Source organism: Mirounga angustirostris, unplaced genomic scaffold (genome assembly GCF_029215605.1).
Source record: "Mirounga angustirostris isolate CCGP_5_RB_7025 unplaced genomic scaffold, mMirAng1.0.hap1 SCAF_1, whole genome shotgun sequence".
Lineage (NCBI taxonomy): Eukaryota > Metazoa > Chordata > Mammalia > Carnivora > Phocidae > Mirounga > Mirounga angustirostris.
The window spans coordinates 98,385,689-98,396,221 of NW_026991709.1; the positions used below are offsets into that span (position 1 = coordinate 98,385,689).

The 10,533-nt window shown below is 33.0% G+C and overlaps 1 non-coding gene across 1 annotated transcript; it reads right to left on the reverse strand.

Moving 5' to 3' along the window:
• Positions 1-8,657: 8,657 nt before the first annotated feature.
• Positions 8,658-8,763, reverse strand: LOC123834985 (U6 spliceosomal RNA). The gene has a single exon (XR_006788559.1). It is a non-coding gene; the product is annotated as a U6 spliceosomal RNA (small nuclear RNA).
• Positions 8,764-10,533: the final 1,770 nt, after the last annotated feature.

Genomic DNA, 10,533 nt, shown 5'->3' on the forward strand with positions numbered 1-10,533 from the left:
TTGAATGTAGACAGTGAAGGTATGGAAAAAGCAGACTCACTGAAGGCAACACTGGCTATAACTGTGTTTTCTATCTGTGAAGATAGAAGATGAAATAGTGCAAAGTTAATTTGCTGCATTAAGGAAGCTGGCCAGTGTACTGCAGCCAAAGGAAAACATTGAAGGGTTTTAAATGAGAGATTTGCATTTTCAGTAGATCTCTCTGGCAAATGCATGGATGACTTATTTGAAAGAGACAAGGCTGGAGTCCATGCATCAATCAGAGGGTTGTTGAAACCCTCAGGGAGAAACACAGTATCTAAACCAGGAGATATATGGGCAAGGTAAGGGTTACGGGAGGAATGGATTTAAGAAATGCATTCACCCCAATGTTTATGGCAGCAATGTTCACAATAGCCAAATATGGAAAGAGCCCAGATGTCTATCTACAGATAAATGGATAAAGAAGTTGTGGCGCGCGTGCACACACACACACACACACAGGAATATCACTCAGCCATCAAAAAGAATGAAATGTTGCCATTTGCAACAATGTGGACAGAACCAGGGGGTATTATGCTAAGTGAAATAAGTCAGTCAGAGAAAGAAAAATACCATATGATTTCACTCATAATTTGAGTGAAATTTAAATTTCACTTAGCCTGCTTGCTAAGGTCTTTATGTGGGCAAACTCTTATATGACTAGCATCCAGTTTAAATTGTGAAATTTAAGAAACAAAACAGATGAACATAGGGGAAGGGAAGGAAAATAAAAATGAGATGAAAACAGAAAGGGAGGCAAACCATAAGGGACTCTTAACTCTAGGAAACAAACTGAGGGTTGCTGGAGGAGAGGTGGGTGGGGGTATGGGGTAATTGGGTGATGGGTATTAAGGAAGGCATTTGATGTAATGAACACTGGGTATTCTCTGCAACTGATGAATCACTAAATTCTACCTCTGAAATTAATTATACAGTATATGTTATCTAAATTGAGTTTAAATTGAAAAAAATTAAAAAAAGAAAAAAAAAGAAATACATGGAATCTAAAACCTTTGGACTTTGTGAATGATTTAATGGATTTGGGTGGAATGAAGCTTCAGAGCGATAACTCAAGAATTACTTTCAGATTTCTACTTTAGGTAAATGGTTGTCTGCACAGGAGGAGCAAGAGTTGGGATAATACAGTGAGCTCTGTTATGGACATATTGAATTGAGTTGCTCATGGGTAGGCAATGAAAGGAAAACTTTCATACCAGTTTCTTTGGGGAGGTGTAAACCTTTGTATGGAGCTCAAAATGCTAATTCCTGTTTTCCAAACAGTGTTGTGTAATGCCTACATATAAAGGCAGTGTGTTCTCTAGGTTCATGTTCCCTGTCCTTACATAGCATTAACCAGTGACATGGTATGAGCCAATTTTTTCTCTTCTCCTGGAATAAAACTGTCAGTGACTATGAGCAAGTTTTCACACACATAATTAATCTCATTATTGAAATAATGGTTTCCCAAGTGGAACTCATCTTCAGTTCTGCAGCTCGAAGGGTATCCTAATGAGCTCTTAATTATTCAGTGTAAAGTTGAAAATTCAGGCCAGTGAGCTTTGGCGATTCTATGCACAAGCACAGTGAGGTGGGGTAGAATTATTCTTAATATGTACAGTTAGATTTAGATGTAGATATACTCAAGTAGTTAGATTGGAATTCTATGGCTGAGAATTACAATTCTCAACATTGTTTTCCATATAATTTATATGATCATTATTGCTATCATTTTGGGCAACACTCAGTCCTGTGGGGGGTGACAATAATAGAAACAGCTTAATATACCCACATACTCTATTAAGTGTTTTATATTTAGTGATCTACACTCTCTTTTAATCCTCATAACAACTCTATGAAGCAAGTATTCATATTATACCATTTTGGGGGGATGATACATTTGAGGCATACAGAAAGACAAAGTAAACTGTCCAAGCTCACGTAACTATCTAATGGTTGGATTCAGACTTAGGCATTCTGGCCTTGGAATCTATGATTTTTATTTACAAGATATTGAAAGGTAATGTAATTATAAATATTAAGTTTGATCTCCTCTAAGTAAAAAAAAAATAAATAAGATGCAAGTATTGGTATTTTTACTGTGATTTCTACTTTTTATTTTAGTCTACTATGGATAGTCACACCTTTGTGTATCATGACACTGTTGTTGAAACTATGGGAAAGATTATTGGGGCACGGAGCATTTTATAAATGACTAAAAGTGAAACAACAAAATAGCTTCTAATATAGTGCTATGTATGCAGTCAGCATGACAACAATATTTGGAGAATAAATGGAAGGAATGACAATTGGCCCATCTGGATTATCTACATAAAAATTGAATAAACAGGGCTCTTGGATAGGATTATTTAGTACTATAGATTGAGCATGAAAAAAATGTTTGCTATGAACAAAGTATTGCATTTTAGTATTATTAATCCTGAGCAATTTTTCTGATATTAGACCAGAGTACCATCCTCCTACTTGTTCATTTTAATTTATTTATGTTTATTTTGCAAAATATATTCATTTATACATGAAAATATATTGCAAAATATAAAGTTAAAGAAGAAAATAAAATCACCCACAATTAAACTATCCAAAAGATCATCATTGTTATCATTTTAGTGAATATCCTCACATTTTATATTTTTTTCTTTAAAAACTGTTAGTATTTTACACTTGTGATGAGCACCAGGTGTTGTGTGGAAGTGTTGAATCACTATACTGTACACCTGAAACTAATATTGTATTGTGTGTTAACCAACTGGAATTTAAATAAAAACTTAAAAAAAAAACTTTGTTAATATTTTATGGTAAGAATTAAGAACCATTTGGTATCAAAGTTATTGATACCAAAACTGTTCTGATGGAAAAGTCATTTAGTAGGTCAGAAGTTTGGTCTAGGATGCTAAATTTTTAGAACCAAATGCTAAGATGTCTTAGGTTGAGACAAGTTTTAGGTTGAGACAAAGTTGAGACAAAGTTTCTTTAAGTGTATCAAATTATTTGAACCATTTCTGATAAAACTCTTCCTTCCAACCACTCTTTACCTGATTCACTGATCAAATTGATGATACTGTAATTGGTATCAGTTGTTATTCCAAGTCAAGATTATAAATCAATATTATAATAAAAGATATAAGATCGCTTTTTCTTTTTAGTTGTTGGAAATGCCTCCTCATGATAATAATTGTCAAAACATTAACCATACAAATCCTGGGACTGTATAAGAAATTTATGCATACTTTGGCTCCCTTAGCTTTTTTCAATAATGGTTAATTCCCTGGGTTCTTTTTTACTGCCAAGGGAGGCAAATTCATTTAAAAAAAAATGTCTGTCCTGCAAGAGTAATTTCTGTAGGTTGGAAGTTAATTTTTAAACTAGAGTTGCTAGAAATTGCATTTATTTGATATGAGACAATCAACATCTTGATGCTAAGATGATCAATTTTCTAAGAATAACTGGTAAAATTTTAGGACACAATAATATTATATACTTCAAATATAACAACATTACATATGCAAAAGAGTAGGTTTAAAAATAGTAAGAAATATGCTGCTTTTAAATAAATGCTTTATTTTATTTTCACTTTTAAATACATGCCACATCCTGTAAAATACACAAATGCTGTATTCAGCTTGATTAATTTTTATATATGTTTATATCCTTATAACCCTGGACATGTAATTTTTAAATAATATAAACTATTTAAGTCATAATTTCCTTTCCAAAAAATAGATTTCATGAGAATTATGTTATAAATGCAAATGCTTATTTAGTAAAAGGTGATCATCTGTATTGCACAGTTAAGGCATAGTCCATATTAAAACCTGAATTGATTTCTAGTGAAATATGATCTCTTGATAACAATTGACAAAAATTAAGCCATTAAATATGGAAATCCTTTCATAAGTAGAGTATACTTACTCTACAGTTTTCCTTAAATGAGAATAAGATTTGAATTATGAAATATTATTTAAAGAAACTTAATTTGATTAGTTTCTAGTAACATCACATGAATCAGAGATTATTTCAGCTTCAAATTCACGACTTTAGGATCCCTTCTGGGTTTAAATGCTTTGAGCTAAATCCTGATTTTACTTGATTGGCTTCCAAGAGGAGATGCTAAGTGAAAAGTAATAGCTAATATTTACTGAGCATTTTCTAACTGTACTAAGGACTGATTATCTTATTTCATTCCATGAACCTGCAAAGTAGGAAGACAATATTTTTGCTTCTTTACATATTGGGAAACAGAAGGAATGAGTTAGGGTCATTCCCTTCAAGTAACAGAAATGTATTTGAGCCAGAAAATTGGAGAATTTATTATGCAGAAACAAGGGCAATAATCCATCTGGACCTGAGAATGGACCTGGAAAGCAGTCAGGATCTTACCTTCAACTCTTTGTGTATATGTGAACAGGGTTCATCTTCTATGCTGACCTATGATTTTAAAAAATGGTTTTAACCAAAAAATCTTTATTTACTGAAAATCTATGGATCTCAAACCTAAATATCCAGGACAGTTTAGGGATTCAACCGTGTGAAGCAATTGTAGTCAGATACCAGTTTCAGGGAATACATACCTGACTGGTCTGTCCCTTGTGTGGAAATGGTTCTTTCCAGGTAGTCGCATTAGTGACAAAGATAATCTGAAGGTTGCCTTTCACACTGAGCCTCAGGGAAGCTTAATTTTCCAGTCATGTATAACCGGATGTCCTCTGTCCTGACTGGAAACAAGGACATTAGCCTTCTTACTATACATTATAGACTATACATTATAGACTCAGTAGCATATAGAAGGTGATTTTTTTACTAAGTTGTTGAGTTATTTTATAGCTTAACTATCAGCAGTAAGATTGCTTTGTGTTGTGTGTACACGCTTTCTATTTAGAATAGTACGTTGAACAAAATACAAAACTCTTCCTCTTTGAACTTCCTGGAGGAATATGTAAAGCCATATATCAACAAATCTGACTTCAACCAGGATGTTTTATTAAAAATTAGGTAATTCCTTAAAATAAACCTGATACCTTTATTGTGTCCTTCTAGAAGTCTTATATTTTAATGAATTACAAATGCAAATTGCATTGTATCCTCTATGCCTTGTCCCTACAATGGTCGGCAACAGTGGTAGTAACGCTTTTAAATACTATTCAGGGAACTGAAATTATATAAATAAACAATGTATAGCAACCCTTCCCACACTCCATTTTTTTTCCTTTGCATTTCTCCTTTATTTTTTTTTTATTATGGTTAAAAAAAAAAAAACATAGAACAGGAAATGTGCCCTTGTAATAAAAATTTAAGTGGACAGTTTGGTATTGTTAACTATATGCACTTTGTTGTACAGCAGATATCTAGAACTTATTCATATTGCATGATTGAAACTCTTTATTCATTGGAGAGCAACTCCTTATTTCTAACTCCCCCAGCTGCTGGCATACCATTGCACTTTCTGCTTCTATGGGTTTGACTACTTTAGATCCCTCCTATAAGTGAAATCATACGGTATAGATTCTTGTGTCTGATTTCACTTAACATGCAGTGCTTCAGGTAGTAACGTATGATAGGATCTCCTTCTCTTTAAAGGCTGAGCAATTTTCCACTCTATGTATATACCACATTTCCCTTTATATCAACCATTCATGGACATTTAGTTTGTTTCTAATTCTTGGCTATTGTGAAAAATGCTTCAATGAAAATGAGGGTGCAAGTATCTCTTTGAGATACTGTTTCCAATTCTTTTATATAAATACACAGACATGGAATTGCTGGATCATACAGTAGTCCTATTTTAGTTTTGTGGAACCTAATACTCTTTTCCATAGCAGCTGCATTATTTTGCCTTCCACGGACATTCTCTAAGGGTTCTCATTTCTCCACATACTTGCCAAAACTTGTTATTTTACAAATAGCTCAAATCCCTTGATAGTCACAGTTGTTCCTGGCTCTATATACTCGGAGAACCCCAGTCCTCTTAATAATGGTGCAACCAAAGGACATATATGGAGATTCCTAGAATCCTACTTCAGGGTCGTGGCTGGCCGTTGTGCCCATTAGGCAGTGTCCACACAATATTGGTTATTAAATATGTAAATATATCTTGTTAAGTATTAAATATATATTATAATTATATTTATTCATATTATCTGTGTGTACGAGAGTGCTTCAAGTCTTCATCCAAGCATTTCCAATCTCATGTTAGACGGATATCTAACAAACTCTGATCCATCCCTACTGTTCTGTCTGCTTCTATGGTTGGGATAAAACCAGTGGAATTTAACCCCTCATTCATTTAAAGATGTTTTTCTTTATTACTCTTAGTTGAATTTAATTAAAAAGAAATTGAAAAAATAAAAAATGCAAAAATTTATGACAGCGTGACAGCCAGGAGCGACTTATTATCAATATTAATTTATTGCATCTAATAGTACTTATATTTCAATTATCCCTGAGGATACTACTATTTTATATCAGTGTCTGAAAATTAACACTGCATCACTAAGGAACTATAAAACTAAGTTCTACATCCTTAGAGAAAGAAGAGAAATATTCAGTGTATTTTACAGGATTTTATTAAAAATGTGTAAAATAATAAAAACTTTATGTTTAAATGAATTACAAATGAATAGCTTGCTTGATGCTACAAGAATGATGGTTCAAAGACTATTGCTTTTCCTTGGTAACTAAGTATAATATGGAGCACTTGTTTCATTTTTGAAAGACAGTTTTTCTCATAGCAAGTAAGAAGTCCAAACCCAATTTCTGGGGGGATTAGATACCCGATAGTCACCATCAAGAGAGAGCATAATAATGAACTGCATAAACATATGGTAAACCAAACAGTGTAAAATCTTAAATCTCAGTGAGTTATTATATAATCATGTGTACCGATCTATAATTATGTGTTGCTATGACATAAACTGTGGACTAAAAGTCATTTCAATGTTCCCCTAACTGCTATGTTGGGAAACAATAGAGCAAAAATCCAGACAAAACGAACACACAGACAAACCAACACATCTCACATCCACACATCCACACACATACTGACATGTTATAATAAAATAATATTCTGTGTTCTAATATATAAAGTAAATACTGATACAAAGAATTGAAGAAGTAACTCTACAGAGAGATTTCTCAGATGCTTCAGTTTAATGTAGTGCTAAATCAGTGTGCACTGAGAATCCCTAAGAAGTAAGCCCTCTGTGTTAGCTTCACAAACAGAGAGATTCAGAGAAAACATTTTCAGACCACTCTTGTAAACATCTCCGAGAACAGGACTGCCAATTTAGGCATCAAATACATTTAAGATTTATGGATAAAATACTCTACAGAGCAAAATTTAGTAATAGTGTAAGTTGAAGCAATGAAGCTCTATGATTATTTGTCATGTTTTTTAGCCAGTTAAGATCTTAAAAGAGATTCTTACCTGTAGAAACAGAACTTGAGTATGCTAGTAAAAGGAGAAGGCATTTTTTCCCTTCTTCCTATCTTCTAGCTCAGTGTCATATTGCCCACTGCAGATGTGGGAGAAGATGAAAGGAGATCTAGAAGAGTGAGTAATAGAATGGGGATCATAATACTTAAAACTGGACTTGCAAGAGCTGAAATAATACTAAAAACAATAAAAAATGTAATGCATTTCTAATGCTTTTTAAAAGTTAAATTACATTTCGCATTTGCTTCTTAAAAGTTATGGTGACTTATTTTATAAATTTTTACCTGGAAGTTTTTACCTCTTAAACTCCTTTATGAAAAATATGGTGTAGAAAATATAGTCAATAATCTTGTAATAGTGTTATTTGGTGACAGATGCTGACTACGCTTATCACTGTGAGCACTGAATAATGTTTAGAATTGTTGAATCAATATACTGTGCACCTGAAACTAATATAACATTGTGTGTTAATTATACTTTAATAAAAACAAGTAAAAAGAAAAAGAGATAAATTCTACTTGATCCATTTATATTTTAAAATGAAATAGAATTCTCAACACAATTTAAGTTAGTAAAATGTATTCTTAAAATATTTTAGATTCAATAGAAAGCATATTATTCTAATATCATTTTTCTAAAGTAATTTTTTTTAGTCTCAAGATTCAGCATATTTTAGAAATAACTTTCTTTGGTTAACAAGTCAAGACACTATTTGAACATTTATATAAAACGTTGCCTTATCTCTGTATTTTACAAATCCTATGTAAATGGGGCACAGTAGCAAGGCCACTTTTATAGGAGTAAATCAAATACTCATAAATTTGTATCATTTTCCAAGTATATTCAGTTACCTTTAAAATATCACTGGATGAATACTATAAAAATGTAAAATAAAATAAAGTAAACTTCAGCAGTATTTTTTAAAGGTTGTGAGTGTTCAACAAACTGGAAATAACTGTCCAGCAAAATATTGCAGACATTATTCATGTATGTATAAATACTTTAATGATGAAATGTTGGCCATTGTATACTTTGTACAGGACTGTTCCTTTGGTATTGAAGGGATAGGATTTGTAAACAAGTGAAGAACCAGTACTAAATATCACCAACAAGAGGAGCAAGGGATAGAACATAATGTAATATGGAAGTTGTACTAAACAAGAAAATATTAAATTTGTGGTTAACTTTTTAAAATATTTTATGTTTAAACACTTGGATGTCATCCTTGTGCAGGGACCATGCCAATCTTCGCCGCATTGTTCCAATTTTAGTATATGTGCTGCCAAAGCAAACACACATGTTTAGACACTTGAGAAACCAGATTATAAGCTAAAATTTAAGAGTAAGAAAAGTTAGATGGTGAAATTGGAGTGGTCTAGCATATTTTCCTCTCCTGAAAAGAAATATAACTTATGTAAATAATTTTATCCTATCCATCCTAGTGAATGATATTTTAATTATGAGCTATATATGTCTCAAAAAATAATAAAATTATAAACTCTGAATAAAAAGGAAAATAATAGATATGGAGATAAATTATTTTAAAATCCCAAGGAGCCACGATAAATTTACTTAGAAGAGGAAAATGTAATGGTCATAATGGTTATTATTTATATTATGTCAATATTTTGTTTTATCTTAGGTTTAATTCTGATACAAATGCCAAGGTTTAGGACACTCAGTTCTTATGGGACTCAGCATTCCTTATCACTTCTGTCCTGAAACAAATTAAATGTGAGTTTTGGAATATTAGTGTAAATTTCCATATAAGAATTCTTTTATAATAAGATTCTATTTATTTGTCAGAGACAGAGAGAACAAGTGAGAGAGCACAAACAGGGGGAGCAGGACAGGTAGAAGCAGACTTCCCGCTGAGCAGGGAGCCCAATGCAGGGCTCGATCCCAGGACCCTGGGATCATTAGCTGAGCCGAAGGCAGACGCTTAACCGACTGAGCCACCCAGGCGCCCCTCTGTATAAGAATTCTTAAATATATAAAAATATCTGGAAATTTTCAGTAATGATAATTACTGATAGTTTTAATTTTATCTGGATCAGTTTACTGTAGATCAATATTACAGTCCAATAAGTATGAACATAGCTAAAGTTTATAGCCAATCTAAAGAAAATGTATGTTATTAAAATATTTTTAAAATATCAGGCAATAGAGAAAAGTATAACCTGCCATCTTTCCACCTTGAGATATTCACTTTTCACATATTAATGAATATCCTGCTGGGCAATTAATTGTAAATACATGCAATTGCCTACTCATTAGTTGTTTGTTTTTACAACAATTGGACTGCACTACATACATGATTTTATTTTATTTTTTTCTCACTTAAAATAGTGGAGTGTTATTTCCAGGGCAATAATATACTAGTCAGTAAAGAAGATCTTCAATTGCCCATTTGCTGTTGATATTTTAATACCTAGCCTGAAAATTCATGGAAAGTAGTGTGATATGTTGTTGGGGAAATGGACTTGTATTTATAATGGCTCAATCCTTAGCAAAAGCTGTGCTGGAAAAAGTACTATTTAGGAAGGACGACATGAAGAAAACACAGCTGTCCTTTTGAGATTTCTAGAAGATGTTCTTTGGATTTAGCCAGAATACCAGAGTGCTCCTTAGGTTATATGTGGTTCAGAATTTGCCGAACTCTACTTCCACATAATGTTTCAAACAATGATGCTTTGATGTCTCCATTGTATTTTCTGCAGACTTGTCATTAAAAATAATCCTTTATTTGTTTCACGTAGTTTTTTTTTAAATAGATTTTTTTTTATTTATTTGAGAGAGAGAATGAGAGAGAGCATGAGAAGGGAGAGGATTAGAGGGAGAAGCAGACTCCCTGCTGAGCAGGGAGCCCAATGTGGGACTCGATCCTGGGACTCCAGGATCATGACCTGAGCTGAATACAGTCGCTTAAACAACTGAGCCACCCAGGCGCCCCAATCTTTTATTTGTTTCAGAGGTACAGTGCTCACCATAGCATATACCCTCCCCAACGTCTATCACCCAGCCACCCCGTCCCTCCCACACCCCACCACTCCAGCAACCCTCAG